This window comes from Venturia canescens, chromosome 10, assembly GCF_019457755.1.
Source record: "Venturia canescens isolate UGA chromosome 10, ASM1945775v1, whole genome shotgun sequence".
Lineage (NCBI taxonomy): Eukaryota > Metazoa > Arthropoda > Insecta > Hymenoptera > Ichneumonidae > Venturia > Venturia canescens.
In genome coordinates, this window is record NC_057430.1 from 4,735,852 (window position 1) to 4,754,576 (window position 18,725).

The 18,725-nt window shown below is 36.6% G+C and overlaps 1 protein-coding gene across 1 annotated transcript in view; it reads left to right on the forward strand.

The window, feature by feature from the left end:
* Nucleotides 1-18,725, forward strand: part of LOC122416908 (uncharacterized) — a 210,762-nt gene that overhangs the window by 146,321 nt on the left and 45,716 nt on the right. The gene's annotated exons all lie outside the window — the stretch shown is intronic.

An 18,725-nucleotide genomic window follows, 5' to 3' on the forward strand; every position in this document is an offset into this window, starting at 1 on the left:
TCGTTCGATTGGAAATAAGTGTTAACTGAAATAATCCTTCAATTAAACCAGAGTACGAGAAATATTGTCCAGTGCGAATATATTGTCAGTGGCGTGGTTATATATCATGTGTACATAGGTTATATATACGAATATATATGTGTAGTGGTATCTGCCGGGACCGTTTCTCATACTAAGCAGTGTTTTCGGGGACTTTTGCCGTAATCCAGGACAGTCCTCATAGTCAGTTATACGTAGGGGTTGTTTCCAGGTCTTCCTGGAAACTACCATTGGATATTTTCCGACAGATTTCAGGACTGTACATTAATATGTACGTACAATTATATATACTCTAATAAACTGACGTTTCCCAGGACTTTGGCATATTCCAGAACTGTACATCAATATGTATGTACAATTGTATATACCTTTATATAATGATGTATCCCAGGACTTCGGCATATTCCAGGACTGTACATCAATATGTATGTACAATTTTATATACTTTTATATACTGATGTATCCCAGGACTTCCAAATGTTCCAGGACTGTACATCAATATGTATGTACAACTGTATATATTTTTATTTACTGATGTTTCCCAGGACTTTGGAATATTCCAGGACTGTACGCCAATATGTATGCAATTTGTATATATTTTTATATACTGACGTTTCCCAGGACTTCAGTATATTCCAGGACCGTACCTCAATATGTATATGAAATTGTATACGAATATATTCACTGGCATTCTCCCAACCTATGGAATATTCCAGTACTCTCCTTGGTCTCGCGTCATTTTTTACGTGAAATTCCAAATATGTATTAATTTCTCTAAAACTTTACACTCGGGAGTTTTCGGGGTCGCTGATTGCGAATCCAGCATTAGATTTTCAAAATTCAAAATGACGGATCCAACATGGCGGACGCGAAATTCCATACACTTATTAATTTCTTTAAAACTTTGTACTCGGAGGTTTTTGGAGTTACTGATTACGAATCTGGCATTATATTTTCAAAATTCTAAATGATGGATCCAATATGGTGGACGTCAAGTTTCATATATTTGATTCCAAGCCTTCGAATATTTTAAGGAATTTATGAATTACAAGTCTCCAAGACTTTTTCATTATTTGGTTTGTTTCAGGGATTCCATAATTCAAGTCCCGAATACAGCCGAGCGATTGACGTAAATATTTTGAAGTGTCCGTAGTCCATTATCCGTTTTTTTTTTAGTATAGAACGTTACACGTTGCTCAGCTATTTTCATTTGAGCAATCTTTCGAAAAAAAAAAATACTTACGATTGAACTTCCAAATGTAGCTTTGGTAAATGTGAAATCTTATCTCTCAGGACCGTCTGACATAGAAAGTACGCCTCTTATTCTTTGCAATTTTCTCGATTCATCATACAAGCATTCTTTGTAGCGTTGTACCAATTGCAACGCACATCGTTAAACTAAGGGGCATCGCATATAAGCTGAACCTTATGGGGGAGGTAATAGTCGACTCGATAATTATAACGAAAATTCTTATGCCTCTGCCTGTTAGCTATCAATACTTCGTTAGTGCCTGAGAGTCTGTCGCAATGGGAAATCTCGACAACCTAAAGGACTATGGCATACTCATGACAGAAGAATCGAGGCATATGTTGTAGGATAACAAAAACGAAAACGCACTGGCGACTGAGGCACCGCGAGAAAAACCGTACCAAGCCAGGGGTGGTCGAGGTGGTCGAGATGAAGAGTCAAATGAATCCTCGAAGCTGAGAACATGTTGTCTATTCGGCGAGGCTGGACACTGCGAGAGAGTGCCGGTTGTGAAAAGGGGGCTATAATCACGAAGGATCTACGAGTTACGACAACGCCCCAGCGAAATAGCCTGATAGCAAAGTTCTGGTGAGCGGAGTGTTTACCTCGAAAATTCTACAGTCAGTATGAGACTTAGGCTGGTTACTTAACTCTGGAGCTAGTGATCATATGTTCATCCGGATAGGCGACTCTAATACGCATAGGCGACAGAGGGTATATCGAAGCACATGACACAAGCAGCATCAACGTTATCATATTCGAAATAGAAAATTGGAATGAAAACCACTTTGCTGAGGTCCTGTTCGTGCCCAAATTGAAATATAATTTGTTTCCTCTTAGTTAAACACTAGATAAAGGTCTCGAGATGAAATTCCAAGCTCGTATGAAACGATCGCCTTATCGCAACCGGGGTCCTCCAAAGAAAGATGTACAAATTCTTTTCTCATCGATAAATCTTTTCATTAATCGCACATCCTGAGTGAATACCATTGGTACATATTTCAAAGATTATGAACGCGAAATGGAGATAATTTTGCTGCAATGTTTCTAAATGTCATTGAAACTAAAAATTCATTAAACATAACCAGAAAAAGGTATTTATTGAAAATCATAATGTTTCTCAAATACATCAAAAGAGAAATAGCAAACCATGGCCATTTCAATCATTTATGAATTTTTTATTAAACTTGACATGAATTAAAAATTTTTGACAAATAAAAAGAAGAATGAAAATCTTTGCCCGAAGTGAAAACGTTACATTTGAACCTTGTTGTTTCAATACTTGTTTTTTTTTATTTGGTTATGGACCCATGACTTGATAGCTGGCGGATCGCGTTCACGAAGATGCTTATTATTTTCTTGCTTTGCAACAATTTCCATCAATGAAGGTAATTTTCCCTTTTTTATGTGGGAATCAAAACATCGCAGCGCTTCATTCTTTTCTTCAGCGGTCCAGCGACGTCGTGAAATGAACGCACCTGATTCTGTAACGAATTTATGTGCATAAAATTCATGAGAGATTTTCTAGAGAAATATTGCAAAATGCACAAAAAATTTATTTTTTAACAAACCTCGAGTTTTCACAATTTTTGTATCCTTCAGATTTTCTGTTTTGTTTTTGTAACGGATTGGTGTTTTTAAATTTCCTGGTCGGACGGGATTTTTTTCCTTCGACTCTGTTTTTTTAACCATCATTTGAGACGATGTGCTGCTTTTTGATTTATTAATCGATCGTTGTTTGGTAGTGCGGGTCGGATACAATCTCTTCCGCGTAACACGCGTGTTAATAGGATCGGGATCGTCAACGTTGGAATCTGAATCTGAAAAACCATAAGTAGCAAGTTATAAATACGTTGGAAAACTTCAAAAAAGTGCATTCGATAATACAGATAAACATCGCATCAATCTCTAAACGACTAGAAAACCGATATTAACTCTCGAATCTCTCGGCCATTTTAACCTTTATAGGACGGGTCTGGTCGAAATATCGACCACTAAATTAATCGAGCACTTCACTTGAAAAATTTATCGATATTAGGCACAAATTTTGTGGAAAAAAGGTCGATTTCAACGTTTAAACCGCCGTTCTTAAAAGGTTAATTCTCGAATTTCGGTCGTCTAGAGTTTGAGCACATATGAGATGAATATGAAATTTTAAACATGCATATTAAATATACCATCAATCGAGTTATTTCCAACCCCTGATTCTTCCTCGGTTTCGGCGGGAATGGTTGAATCTCGATCCGTCGCAGCAGAAATGTCTCCGTCAGTGAGTACACTGCTCTGGTCAAAAGAATCATTGTTATTATTGGCATTGTTGACTGGGTCACTTTCATTTAAGCCTTGCGCTTTTTCCAAGACCCTTGACATGTTCAGAATATCAGCTGCTATGATGGGCTGTCGATAAACATCACGATGAATTTTCTCGTCGTGTCCCATAAAATTCGCCACGTGCGAAATTTCTTTATCCGTCAGTTCAAGAGCTGAACATCGCGTAGCAAGTTGCTTTCTCAAAGTTGTCCCTCTTAATGATGAAGAGTGAGTAGCATCACACGCAGTGGAAAATTTCCTCATCAATTCACAAGCTCTCAAGTACTTGAATCGCGTTGGATCTCGACCCCAAACACCGAAAACGAAGGGATTATTCGTCGGAACTTTTGCATCATCACGATATTTATGAATAAGTTCGACAGCTTTCAATACGATTGAGGGCATGAGGAAAGCGACATTTCGGTTTTTTTTTCCTCTTATGCATAAACGAGAGTACGTGTCTGCTGCAAGTTTTCCTTCTGAACCCAAATTTTGGTACAAATCATCGTCTTCTTTAATTTTTATGCGGTTGTCGAACTGTTTGATTGTGAAACGCTCGAGCTCTCCAGGTCTTTTGCGATTGAAAACTTGTAGTTTGATAAGTACTGCCCCAGACAAATTCGTCCAAGATGCCAAATTGAATTGCGCAGCTAATTTTTTGGATTCCCTGGAGATGATACCGTCTAAATAACGGCCGAGTTTTTTTATGTCTTCGTCGTTGGGTAACTGTACCTCCTTCCCTTGACGCGCATGAGTTTGCGACTCACCGACTACTTTGTTCACGCTGCAACCGAAATCTGAAGCAAATAACTTCAGGAAATCTTTCGTGTTTTTCTTCTTCTCGTCGTCATGTTTTTTTATGCACTCTGCTTCAAGTATAAGGCCCATTTTCTTTAAAGCCGTTCCCATCGCTGACGCATTTGAGGGAGTTTTATACATTTGAGTTTCCGGATCCAGCCGGGCTAAAACGTTCACAGACTCGATCACTGCATCGTAATATTTCGGATCGAATACAGAAGCCATGTCTTTGATTTCTGAGTTTTTATCTTTTATGATTATCATAAATCTTCCAGCTCGCCTAAGATGAGCTCGAATTTCATCATGCTGATGAGGAAGAGTTAGAAGTTTGCACATCTTATTTCCCCACAGGATAATCAATTCATCATATCTGATAATCGCTGTAACCTCGTCATCTCGGAGTACTGGAAATATCTTTTGTCGCAAAATGAGGGAAGCCGATTCATGTATACGGCCGACTGTTCGACGGGCGAGAATCATTACACTCGTTGTATTCGCGGTTTTGCTTTTACGACACGCACGGTGATGATGGCGAAGGTTGCTGATGCTATATAACCCATGACACGACGGACATACTTCGAAGTTAGTTGCAGACAATTTATCGTCTGTCCTAGGTCTCCGGACGGGAATAACTTTTCCATCATTCCATTCTGAATTTACATTGTAGACAAAATTTCCTTTTTTACGAATTTTTGAAATCAGATCAAGGCGTTCTGCACTTTTGTTGGGTAAGCGCATAAATTTCTTGACTTCGAGTTCATTTGAGTGCTTGTTTATGAGATGTCGGGCGATTTTGGATTGCTCCTTGTGGCAGAAAAAGCAGAAGTTTTTCTTTTGACCGCCTTTTGGACCCTTCGAAAGTTCTGCCGTTTGCTGTCGATTGTCACAGGCTGAATTTCCCGGAACATTGAAGGAAACGTTGAGATTGTAATCGTTTGAACTTCGCCGAGAAAGATTCGCCTCCGGTTGTTCGGTTTCATCAACAATACCGTCTTGATTATCAGTCAATTGAGTATCTTCATTACTATCCTCTCCATCTGATGGTGGCACGTAAGCTGAAGATTGTTCAGTATGGGAGTCTGTGATATCGTGTATAATTTCTGAATCGTCTAGCTGAATTGCTCTCTCATCATCTTTGGTCTGTTTTACACTGCGCGCTCTACCAATCTGCGGAATTCCTGTGTCGGCGTTTTCGTTGCATTTTCTCAGAAGAATGCTATTGGGAGAACTTTTCGATATTTCGTGATCTTCTGATTCCTGGTTCTTTTTGTTGTTATTGTCAAATTGCTTTTTCTCTGTATTCTTATCTTGAGCGCTTTGTTTCTGGTTCTCGTTGTTATCTTCATCACCAGATTTCTTGTTCTCTTTATTGTCATCTTGATCGTCAGGTTCCTGGATCTCATTGTTGGTATCTTGATCATGAGGATCCTGGTTCTCTTCGTTGTTATTTTGATCGTCGGGATTGTGGTTCTTTTTGTTCTTCAGGTCGTTTTCTTTGATGTTGATAGATGAGGTTAAACCTAGTATAGTGTCCCGAGAAGAGTTGTTTTTTGTCGACAAGTGACCTGGGGTGGAAGAACAAACAACTTTATTGTACATTCGCTCAATGTACTGTTTGGTTTGATCTTCATCAACTCCGAATTCTGTGCAATAAAATAATTATAATTATTAGTAGATTATATAGTAGAGTATAGGTAGTAGTAGACGTATGGTAGAGTATATAATTTGTATATAGAAAGTGATTAGGGGAACTACTGTATTGCATGCTACTCAAATAAGTGCTAAATTTTCAAAACGCTTTTAGAAAAAATTTAACCTACCGATTAAACTTATTCTTAATAGATATGCATTCCAGCGTAATTTATATACGCGAAACAATGTTAAAAATCATCACTCATTTCCGGTTTAAATAACATCGAGGATTCTGTACGAAAATCAATCAAAAGTCAATCAAAAAGGAGAAAAACAACGAAATGTAGAACGCGGAAGAAAACATTTATTGAGGGGACGGCACCGCTTCTTCTGAGAGCAAATGGCCTTGAGATCCAGGAAAAGGTTTGATCGACGACATAACTTGTCTCGGAAGAAGTGAGTTTCAATATTCAAATAAAAAGACAAAAAAATTATTCATAACGAATCCGTTGAGTCGATTTTTATTTGTAAATGAAAAAAAACACACGCATACACATGCATGCGCGTATTTATGTTGAAACAATATACGCTCTAGGGAGAATCATTTTGTCATAAGAGGATTTAGAATACCAAAGAGTGAAGCTTTCCGTTAAGGGCATGGCGATAAGAATTGCGAGTTATTGAATTTATTGAAATACTTGTCTACTGATACGGATCAATGAATTTTTGTGGCTAGCATTTCCGTGTTCTTTCACTTCAGCTATTGTTCTTCTCGTATATTTTTGTCTCGAATGACGAGTGATAATATAATTGTGCATGAAATGCGAGCCGGTCGATTCGCGTAACGATCGCACGAACCGCGTACACACGAATCTAAGAAAATCTTGAAAAAATACTTGAACGGAAATAATGAATAATGGTAGTTGTGTTAGATCGGAGACTTAGAACGTGGAGATAAAGACATAAGGAATTAAAAAAAAAAAAAAAAAAACAGAAAAATACGATACAATGATTTCATCGAACGAAAGCTCGCCAGAAAAAGAACGAAGTGACGCAGAAGAATATGCTTGAATGCATATTTTCTAATAATAAGTTTAATCGGCAGGTTAAAGTTGGTCTAAAATCGTTTTGAAAATTTAACACACATTTAAGTAGCATGCCATACAAGAGTTACATTAATAATGCTGAAGTCTGTGTCGTTTGAAATAAATTATTTCGTTGATTTTCGCAATTCTGTTTCTAATCCGTTAAATGTGTGCTCGTTCGTTAAATCAAGAGACGCGGTAGCGGCTCGACGCCAAGTATTAAAAGGAAAAACTGCAGCGCAAAAGAAAAGCCAGCGCGAGCCCTGCCGCTACTCTTATATACGCGAATATGCCGGTTTTATGACGTCACAGAATTTTCAAATGGCTCTCACAAATAAACCATTTCATAAAAGAACTTGAAAATTTGTGACGATTTTTTTTCGATTTTTCTCTTTCCATTGGTCTTTGTTGCAAGTAAATCCGTCCAGTAAATCCTGAGATATGTAACGTTAGGGATTTAAAATCCATCATTTCGGGATTTTCATTTTCTTAGAGACAGAGAGGCGTAAGTTACGCTTGTTTACATTTGGACTTACGTCCTTTGCACGATTTCTTACTTTTGTCACACTCTACGTCACGCACTACGCTGAACGCGGCTACCCCCTCTCCTTCTGCGTCGCCGAGCGAGAGAGACAGAGAATGGGCGCACAGCGGGGGCAATACCAGCTCCTGGTTTGCGCATAAAATATGTATATAATTATATAATATATATTTTATTTATTAATATTAATTAATAATAAAATATTATTATAATAAATATTTTATTATAATTAATATATAATATAATATATATATTATATTATACAATATATAATATAAAATGATAATATTATAATAAAATAAAAAAATTGAATAATACGAATAACATTAAATAATAAATAATAAAAATAAAAAAATATAAAATTCTGGTCGACGCCGCTGGATTTTTCGAGGATGTCTAGGGCGATAGCTCATGGGTTTTGGAGGACTAGGTTTAGGTACATTCTATCGCGATTTTCGATTTCTAGGTGGACGACTCCATAGTTTTTTATGTCCAGATATATTCCTCCATGGCTTTCGTCGTCTAGGTATGTTTTTTCATGGTTACCGAGGTCTGGGTCGACGGCTCCTTAGTTTTCGATGTCCAGGTATGTTTCTTCATGGTTTTCATGGTTTCGGATAATTCCTCCATGGATTTCGATGTCTAGGTATATTCCTCCATGGTTTCTGATGTGCGAGTGTATTTCTCCATAGTTTTTCATGTCCACGTGTATTTCTCTATAGTTCTTGATGTCTAGGTATATTCCTCCATGGTTTTCGCGATCGAGGTTGACGGCTCCACAGGTTTCGATGTCCAGGTATGTTTCTCCATGGTTTTCGTGGTCTCGGATAATTCCTCTATGGGTTTCGATGTCTAGGTATATTCCTCTATGGTTTCTGATGTGCAGGTGTATTTCTCCATAGTTCTTGATGTCTAAGGTATATTCCTCCATGGTTTTCGTGGTCTAAGTATGTCTCTTGATGGTTTTCGCGGTCGAGGTCGACGGTTCCACAGTTTTCGATGTCTAGGTATGTTTCTCCATGATTTTCGTGGTCTAGGATAATTTCTCCATGGGTTTTGATGTCTAGGTATTTTCCTTCATGGTTTTCAATGTCTAGACGTTTTCCTTCATGGTTTTCGTGGTCCAGGTATATTCGTCCATTGTTTTCGTGGTCTAGGTACAATCCTCCATGGTTTTCGTGGTCTAGGTACGTTTGTTCATGGTTTCAATGTCTAGGCATGTTCCTTCATGGTTTTCGTCATCCAGGTATATTCCTCCATGGTTATCTCGGTATAGGTAGATTCCTCCATGGTTTTCGTGGTCTAGGTATGTTTCTTCATGGTGTTCGTAGTCGAGGTCGACGGCTCCACAGTTTTCGATGTCCAGGTATGTTTCTCTCGGGTTTTCGTGGTCGAGAATAATTCCTCTATGGGTTTCGATGTCTAGGTATATTCCTCCATGATTTTCAATGTCTAGGCATGTTTAATCATGGTTTTCGCGGTCGAGGTCGACGGCTCCTCAGTTTTCGATGTCCAAGTATGCTTCTCCATGGTTTTCGTGGTCTAGGATAATTCCTCCATGGGTTTTGATGTCTAGGTATATTCTTTCATGGTTTTGAATGTCTGGACATGTTCCTTCATGGTTTTCGTGGTCCAGGTATATTCCTCCATGGTTTTCGATGTATGGATATGTTTGTCCATGGTTTTCGTGGTCTAGGTACATTGCTCCATGGTTTTCGTGGTCTAGGTAGATTCCTCCATAGTTTTCGTGGTCTAGGTAGATTCCTCCATGGTTTTCGTGGTTCAGGTATATTCCTCCAGGGTTTTCGATGTCTGGATATGTTTTTCTATGGTTTTCGTGGTCTACGTAGATTCTTCCATGGTTTTCGTGGTCTAGGTATGTTTCTTCATGGTTTTCGCAGTCGAGGTCGACGGCTCTACAGTTTTCAATGACCAAGTATGAAGGACCACGAAAACCATGTTCCTTCATGGTTTTCGTGGTCCAGGTATATTCCTCCATGGTTTTCAATGTCTAGGCATGTTTCATCATGGTTTTCGTGGTTCAGGTATATTCCTCTATGGTTTTCGATGTCTGGGTATGTTTCTCCATGGTTTTCGTGGTCTAAGTTGATGGTTCCTCAGTTTTCGATGGCTAGGTCTGAGTTTCCATAGTTTTTGTTCTCTAGGTATATTTCTTCATCATTTCCGCGATCTAGGTCGATGACTCCATACTTTTCGATGTCTAGGTATGTGTCTACATATTTTTCAATGTCTAGGTATATTCCTCCATGGTTTTGGATGTCCAGGTATATTTCTTCATAGTTTTAAATGTCTACGTATGTTCCTTCATGGTTTTCGTGGTCCAGGTATATTCCGTCATGGCTTTTGATGCTAGGTCAACATTTCCATAGTTTTCGACGTTTGGTTATGGTTCTCCATGGTTTTCATGGTCTAGGTCGACGGTTCCATTGTTTTCGATGTCTACGTCGACAGCTACATGGTTTTCGATGGCTAGGTATATTTCTCCATGGCTTTCGTCGTGCTGGTATGTTTTTTCATGCTTTTCGAGGTCTAGATCAACGGCTCCGTAGTTTTCAATGTCCAGGTATGTTTTCCCATTGTTTTCGTGGACTAGGTTGACGACTTCATAGTTTTCACTATTCCGGTCCATAGCTCCATAGTTTCCGATGTTAAGGTGAATTTGTCCATGGTTCCCGATATGAAAGTCAATGGCTCCATAGTTTCCGATAGTGTGGTGAGTTTTTCTAAGGTTTTCGATATCTAGGTCGTCGGCTCTATAGTTTTCGAAGTCTAGTTTGGCGACTATAGAGTTTTCGATGTCTAGGTAGATGCCTTCGTATTTTTCAATATATATTCGACAATTTTATATTTCCCGATATTTAGGTAAACGGTGCAATGGTTTACGATATATTTCCTCATAGTTATCGCCATGTAGATCTGCGATTTAATAGTTTACATTGACGAGGCAGGTTCAGACGTTACAGAAGACCATGAAAAAATATCACTGGACACCAATAACCATAAAGCTGTGGTCTTAGACATTGAATACCATGGAAACATCTCCTTGGACATTGCAAACCATTGACAGTATCCATGTCAACATGGAATCCATGAATGAGATGAAGATAGTTTCAAAAATCATTTTTCCAAGTAAACAAGTGGAGCTTTTCAAAAAAAGGAATAGAAAATGAAAATATCATCCCATTGCATAGGAATTTCCCAATCTTTCATTGGAAAATTCGATTTGCTGAATGGATAATCAAAATCGTCACCATTATTGCTTGTAAAAGGTTTCAACTCACATGAACATAACCGCACAGTTTTCGTCCGTCTACATAGAAAAATTGGCTGTGTCGATTGCTTTTGGCACATAGAGAAAAGCACTCAACTTGAAACAAATCGTTTTAAAAATTTTCGTCGAAGACGAGGAATGTATTTTTTCTCTTAAGTAAATATTGTCACGCTTCTAAAAAATCAGCTAAGTTAGAAAAAAAATAATTGACAAAGTAAAAAAAGAACGCCAATTATTAAAAGGTCCCGACCTTAGTTTCCAATAATTTTCTATATTTGCATTATCAATAAAAAACTTCAAAATATAAAAAAAAAATGAGATCGTTTTCTGAAGTTGACAAATATAGTGAATGAAATACGATTCCTATATAGTTGTCACGTCTCGCAAAAAGAAGTGAAATCAGTAAATATTAAAACTTCAAAAAGTAAAAAAGGCACGCCAAGTATTAAAAGGTCGTGACCGTCGTTTTAAATGATTTTCTATATTCGCATTGTCAATAAATAAATTTAAAAAAATGTTCAACTGTGAAAAAATATGAGATCTATTGTAACATATACAGTGAATGAATTACGTTTCCTGTAGGAATTCTGAATTTTGGAAATAAAAAAAAAATGAGATCATTTTCTAACGTAGCCAAGTACAGTGAATGAATTAAGGTTATTGTGGAATTCATTCGTGTACACTTTTAGCCCTAATCCCTCACTTATTCAGAAAAATTTTCCAGCAAACGTCACAGAGCAACAAAGGTTTCTCGAATGATTCTGCAATTATTAAGAGATTATCATCTGTTTTTATGCTAGCTCGGATTATAAACTTAAAACAGTTTACGCGTACAAGTGCATGCATTGTATCTATACGATGAACTGCACAAATTCATTTTCAACATTACACACAAGCTTGGCGTGCATGGTTTTCAATCGGAAGCTCGGCGAAGGAATGCCTCATCCGTCCATATATTTGAAGAAAACTTGATGATCCTCTCATGTAATTGTTTTTTAATTTGCCATCCCTTTTCCATCCAACTATTTTATTGAGTAGTTCGACGTGAAATCCCGCGCTGTGTACACAAAGAAAAATATCTATTCTTGACTAGTTTGACTGATAAATTCATTACTCCAAATGTTTCGTATTCAACGCGTTTTCTTTTCTCAAATCAATGTTTACACAGCTTACTTCTTTGTTCATCCATTTCAATACTTGTGTAATTCATCCAATCATCTGCCCATTTGGTAAAAAAAGAGTGTACGGACAAACGAGTGAAAGTGACGCGTGGATAAATTAAAATGCGTATGGGCATGAAAGAATGGCCGTATCTATCCGTACAAGATAAAGGCATATAAAGGGATTGATTGATTTCATTTCCTTATCCGTTCGTTTAATTGTTCAATTTTATCCACAAATTTCACCCATCTGTATTGTTTACCAAATCATTATATAACAGGGCCCCTCTTATTTTATTGGGGGATCGGTTTTTTTCACACTCGTTCATACAATTCTAATTAATTTTTGTTTTCATAGTAAATTTGAACAATTGTATCTTCCCGAGCTTCCGATTGAAAACCATGCACGCCAAGCTTGTGTGTAATGTTGAAAATGAATTTGTGCAGTTCATCGTATAGATACAATGCATGCACTTGTACGCGTAAACTGTTTTAAGTTTATAATCCGAGCTAGCATAAAAACAGATGATAATCTCTTAATAATTGCAGAATCATTCGAGAAACCTTTGTTGCTCTGTGACGTTTGCTGGAAAATTTTTCTGAATAAGTGAGGGATTAGGGCTAAAAGTGTACACGAATGAATTCCACAATAACCTTAATTCATTCACTGTACTTGGCTACGTTAGAAAATGATCTCATTTTTTTTTATTTCCAAAATTCAGAATTCCTACAGGAAACGTAATTCATTCACTGTATATGTTACAATAGATCTCATATTTTTTCACAGTTGAACATTTTTTTAAATTTATTTATTGACAATGCGAATATAGAAAATCATTTAAAACGACGGTCACGACCTTTTAATACGGAAGAGAGATTTATCTCATACATAAAAAAGCGACACTTCCAGTTTACTGTCAAAAATCTGATGCAAATGACAGATCTCTGCGTCAAATCCAATAAAAATTTAATACAATTCTCTACAATGAATCACCATAGAAACTAAATTAAAATACTCATTATTGTTACCTGTATCTTTTTCTCCGGGGAGAACACCATCAAGAATCGATGAAAAGGACAGCGAAGTCATTCCATCTGCGAAGGATTGAAAAATAAATGTAAGCGCAATGTTCTATACGTGCATAATTCAAACTGACTAAATTATTGCAGGAATTATTTATTTTTATGAAATATTTTCAAAAATATACATATTGTGATCATTATTTCATACCTGCATTAAGAATGTCACTGATGTCAAGCGACAATTGTTCGTTTAACGATGTTCCATCAGTAAATTCCATTTTTTTTGTTCCGCACCTGAAATGACCAAATTGCTTTTTTTCATTATGTTTTTTATTACGTTTTTTACCGCTACGACAATTCGGTAAAACTGAGAACACGGCACTTCGATTCTGGAGATACGTTTATGTGTTACAAATTAACTTCCGATAGATTATGTTTTTACGGCTTTGAAAATAAATTATAATGTTGCTCGATTTTATCGTAAAAAATGATAAGTGTGATTATCAAAGTAGCATTATTTCTGTTAGTGCTCAGTTTCGATTTTCGGAGATTTTCTCGTGCAGCATGTAATAGCGCTGTGCGACGGTTCGGTAAAACTGATGGGGGGGGGGGGGGGGGAGGGGAGGACCCTCGCATCGTGCTCTTACAAATTGCACGAAAAAATCTTCGAAAATCGAATAACGAATGTTTTAGATTTACTGAGAAATAACAGGAATAATGCTAATTTTATGATTACACTTATAATTTCTGTCGATAAAATGAAGTAATATTTGTAGTAACATATGTAGTACATACAATGATTGTATGAAAAGAAGCTCCCACGATATGAGATTATGACCTCGTTCATATACAAAGTAACGCACGTAAAATCATGTTTTTACCGTTTCAGTAGTAAGTTGGAACTTATTAGTTTCTCTTAATTGTAAAAATTGTAAAACTATGACGTTCAATAATCAAAGCATTATTCGAGTAAAAGCCTTCTAAGTAGCAAAAAAAATCTGTTCTTACCTCGGCAATCGTCTTCGATTTTCTGAGACCTCGTGCAGCACGCGCGGGAACAGTACAACGACTCGGAAAAAACTATAGGGGGAGCTCACACTAGACACTTCCGATTCTTGGGATACGTTCAATTCAGTACAGTTGGCATTCCTGTACGGCACGTTGAATGCAGGCGTAGTCGTTGATAAACGTTTGAAAAATCTCCACTAAGGGCGGGTTGTTCCAACTTCTAGGTAGCTTATCTGGCGAGTAAAAAAGCATTGACTTGTAGACCTTTAACTGTCAGATAGGCTTACCTAGAAGTTGGAACAACCCGCCCTAAATCATAAATTGAATATTTCAAACACTTATTAAGTCTTTGATTTTAACAGAGAACAAGGAGTAATTTTTATTTTTCTCAAATAATCAACGATTTCCTAAGTAAAACGTGCGACCATTTTACAGCTATCTCACGCAAGTGAGTACCATATCATATTAACGTAATAATAAAACATGAAAATTCGGTCGGTCCAAACATGTGGTATTCTTTATTGTATATCATGACAATACAATAAACGACGGTGGCACATAGAAAAAAAAACATTTTTTAAAAACGCCGAACCGAAACTGAATTTTATATTATAGATTCCATAGAACGCAGGTGGCATACACACTTTTATCAAATATTTCGATAGGGCAACCTTTTTATCGTCAAATTGGAGGAATATATCTTTAGTGACAGTTCGGTAAAGTCAAATAAAAATATTTAATTAGAAAAATGTAGTAAACATTTGGATTAGAAAAATATCTTATGAAAAAATCAATGGCTCTGGCCATATTGAGGAAAACTTAATCCATAAACTGCATGTAAAAAAATTTTTCATCACAAAATTTGTTCCGTAGAAACTCGCTAAGCATAAACATGTTGAATCTTTATCACTTCTGAGATCATGAGAATCTTTTATGTTATAATGTTTTATAATGCAATGAAAATCAAGATAAGATTTAAAAGATACATTTTTCCAATAATCAATGTCCTCCACATAAAATAATTTTATGATGTAAACGTTCAATCCATATACTTTCGTCCAGCGGTTAAACTATTAAGAAATTATTTACTGGTATTGATCGAAAATCTTATTTTAAAGACATATTAATTAAGACAGGATAATTATTTTCAAATCATCAGATGCTGACCGATTACTGAAAAAGTTTCATATAAAAATAATGCGCATTAAATGCTATATTGAAATAGTTGACAACATTTTATGTTTTGGTGACTGCTTTTCATTGAGTTTACTTGAGTGATTTTACATGTGTTTACCAAAAACCACGTTTTATTCGAGTCCAAATCCAGGACTTAATAGCTGGAGCACTACGTTTACGAAGATGTTTGTGGTTTTCTTGTTTCATAATGATTTCGTTTTTTTCTTCAGTTGTCCAGCGGCTTCGTGATATGGTTTTAGGTAATGTAGATACTTCGGCTAGCATCTTTTCTTTCATCGTCTCATATCTACGTTTTCGGGTAACTCGAAATTCCCCATCAACACTGGACTTATTACTTTCCAAATCCGGATCTAGGAAAAGCAAAGATTATTTACAAAAAGTGACAAAAAGAGTAGGATGAAAATAATATAAATCACAATTAAAACATAAATTATCTCCCAAGCTTAAATTATTTTATCTACTTGAGTGGAATTGAAAAAATTACTTTTCATCACGTCTGTTTGAGCTGCTACATTCTCTTTGCCGGGATTAGTTGGTTTTTCAGTATCAGAGACTTTTGTCTTGGCTGAGTTATTGACTGAGACCGATGGCTGCGTTGCCGGGTGTTGCTGGGAAGAACTGCTGCTCATGGTTATGCTCTTGGTCGCATTGCACGCCTTTAAAAATTTCGGTATCAAACTTTGGGTACTCAAATATTTGAACCCAATGAAGCTTGGATTTGATACACCAAAAACGAAAGGATTGTTTCCTGGAACTTTCGCTTGTTCGCGGTATTGAATAATAAGCTCAATAGCCTGCAATATGGTTGAGCTTATGAAACAAGCGAGAGGTTTGCCTCGTTTTCCTTGGAGTAGAAATATACGAAAGTACTTCTCAGCTGTGTGTTTACGATTTATAAACGAATTTTTATATAAATCATCGTTTTTTTGAACTTCTGTTCGATTTTTGAACTGTTTTATCGTTAAACGTTCGAGTTCCCCAAGATTTCGATAATTTGAAATTTCAATTTTGATAAGGACTGCTTCAGCCAGATTAATCCAAGATCTTAAATTAAATTGATCCCTCAAATGTTTAATTTCCTCAGAAATGATAGTGTCCATATAACAGTCGAGCTCATCATTTGCCTGTGTTTTAGACAATTCCTGGCATGTTACTTCGCTCATATTTTTTTTGAAATTGTCCATCAACTCCGCTCCGGACCCTTCATCGATTGGTTGAGGAACCCCTTTTTCTGTGTTGAAATTGGAAAAAAATCTTAAAAAGGAGCATTGGTATGCATGCCATGAGTATGTGGGAGAATTATCACTCACATTCATTTCCAATTTATTATTAGAAAAACTAGTTCAAAAATATAATCCATCCGTTTCTTTGTTATTCTTTTTTCCAATAGCAGATTGAAATTTTTATTCCATACTTAACGATAATTGATGATTATATTAAATGATTGATTGTATGTCATTGATAAATTAAAATTTTGTTGTTAATGGCTCAGATATTTTATTAATTAATTAGGAATTGTTAAGTTAAATGATAAGTCGCTGTGCAAAATTCAAAAAACTTCAATGTCAATCTCCTTAGAGTAAAAAATCATATTGCGTATTATGTAATTTGTAAAGAAAAATATTTACTGAAACCATGAATCACTGTAAAGCCTAAATAAAACTGTATTAATACCTTCATTTTTTGCCACCGGGAGCACATCATCAATGATAGCGGAAGAGGATAGCGCAGCCATTTCAACTGAGAAAGATTGAAAAAAATTTAAGCGCAATATTTTAGACATGCATAATCTAACCTGACTAAATTATTGCAGGAATAACTGCATAAATACCTCTATCTTTTTCCACCGGGAGCACATCATCAATGATAGCGAAAGAGGATAGCGCAGCCATTTCAACTAAGAAATATTGAAAAAAATTTAAGCGCAATGTTTTAGACATGCATAATCTAACCTGACTAAATTATTGCAGGAATAACTTTTTTGATAATTCTAAGAGTATGCCACGATATGAGATTATGATCACGTTCTTATCCAATCGCATGTGATACAAAGTAACATAAAATCATGTTTTTACCATTTCAAAAGTAAGTTTGAATTTTTCGTTCCTTTTAATTGTAAAATTTGTAGAAATACGACCTTCAATAATCAAATTGTCATTATTCAAGTAAGGGCTCTCTAAATATCACAAAAATCTTTTCTTACCTCGGTAATCGTTTTCGATGTTCTGAGAACTCGTGCAGCACGCGCGGGCACAGTACGACGCAAGGAGACTATAGGGAAGGAGTCCAATCTCCGTATTGGGCGCCTGTTAGAAAAACGTCCGTGAAAATGTCGGGAACCCGGGTTCGAGGAACGGCCACTCGCGTCGCATTGTCGTTTGTGTACGGATATATATAGTAATAAAATCAATGTCGTTGGTGAAACTGACCGCCATGGCGGCGGAATCGTGGATTTAAAGAGCTTTCGCGCCTGTCAAAAATTGTTGAATCAACGATTATGAGTGCTCGTAAACGAAAATACTAATATATATTGTAATAATATTCTCCAGCAACGTAAAACCCTGTGCTTTACACATTCCAAGTATCAGCTTATCTCCCCTCGTATGTCGCGCTGCTAAGAAAACCATAGCATCCGGGAAATTACCGGTTCACATACTCATGTCGAAAGAAATTTTTTGTCACAAATTTTTTTTTGCATGATATTTATGAATATTTTAAAATTATATTGATAACTATAGCTTTTGTGACCATAGTTACTGTTTCATAAAACCTAATATCAAGCGGCCCGGATGAGCCAGTAGCATTTTCTGCCATTTAGGATACCATTAGCTTACGTGGTGTAATGGTTCGATGACGGGCTGATACTCGTGGAGTCCACGGTTCAAGTCTTCCTTTGTTTTATTTTTTTTTTCATCATAGATAGTTATTGTTCTGACTATAGCAGAAATTTTAAAAAATCAATTGATTTTGTTGAATTATGTTTTTTTTTATTCATTCATATAAAAAATAACTGCAATATGTTAATTTATTTTAACAGCAATAGCTACTGTGTCAGTGTATTCCATTTTACAAAGATAGGTTAGACCCACAAAAACTATCAACAGCATCAACAGTGTCAGCTGGCAGCAACGCATGCGCGTATATAACGCGCACATAATGCGCATGCGTTAACCCGTACACTACCTGCAACAGCGCCGCTCGAGAGGAACCCTCTTTCCCGACACTTTTACGGACGTGCCCGATTGCCGAGATTGGACTCCTTCCCTATAGTCTCCTTGGTACGACGATTCGGAAAAACTATAGAGGGAGCTCACACTAGACACTTCCGGTTCTTGGGATACATTCAATTCGGCACAGGGATGGTGCAAGCAGACTACCGCGCCACTAGTGA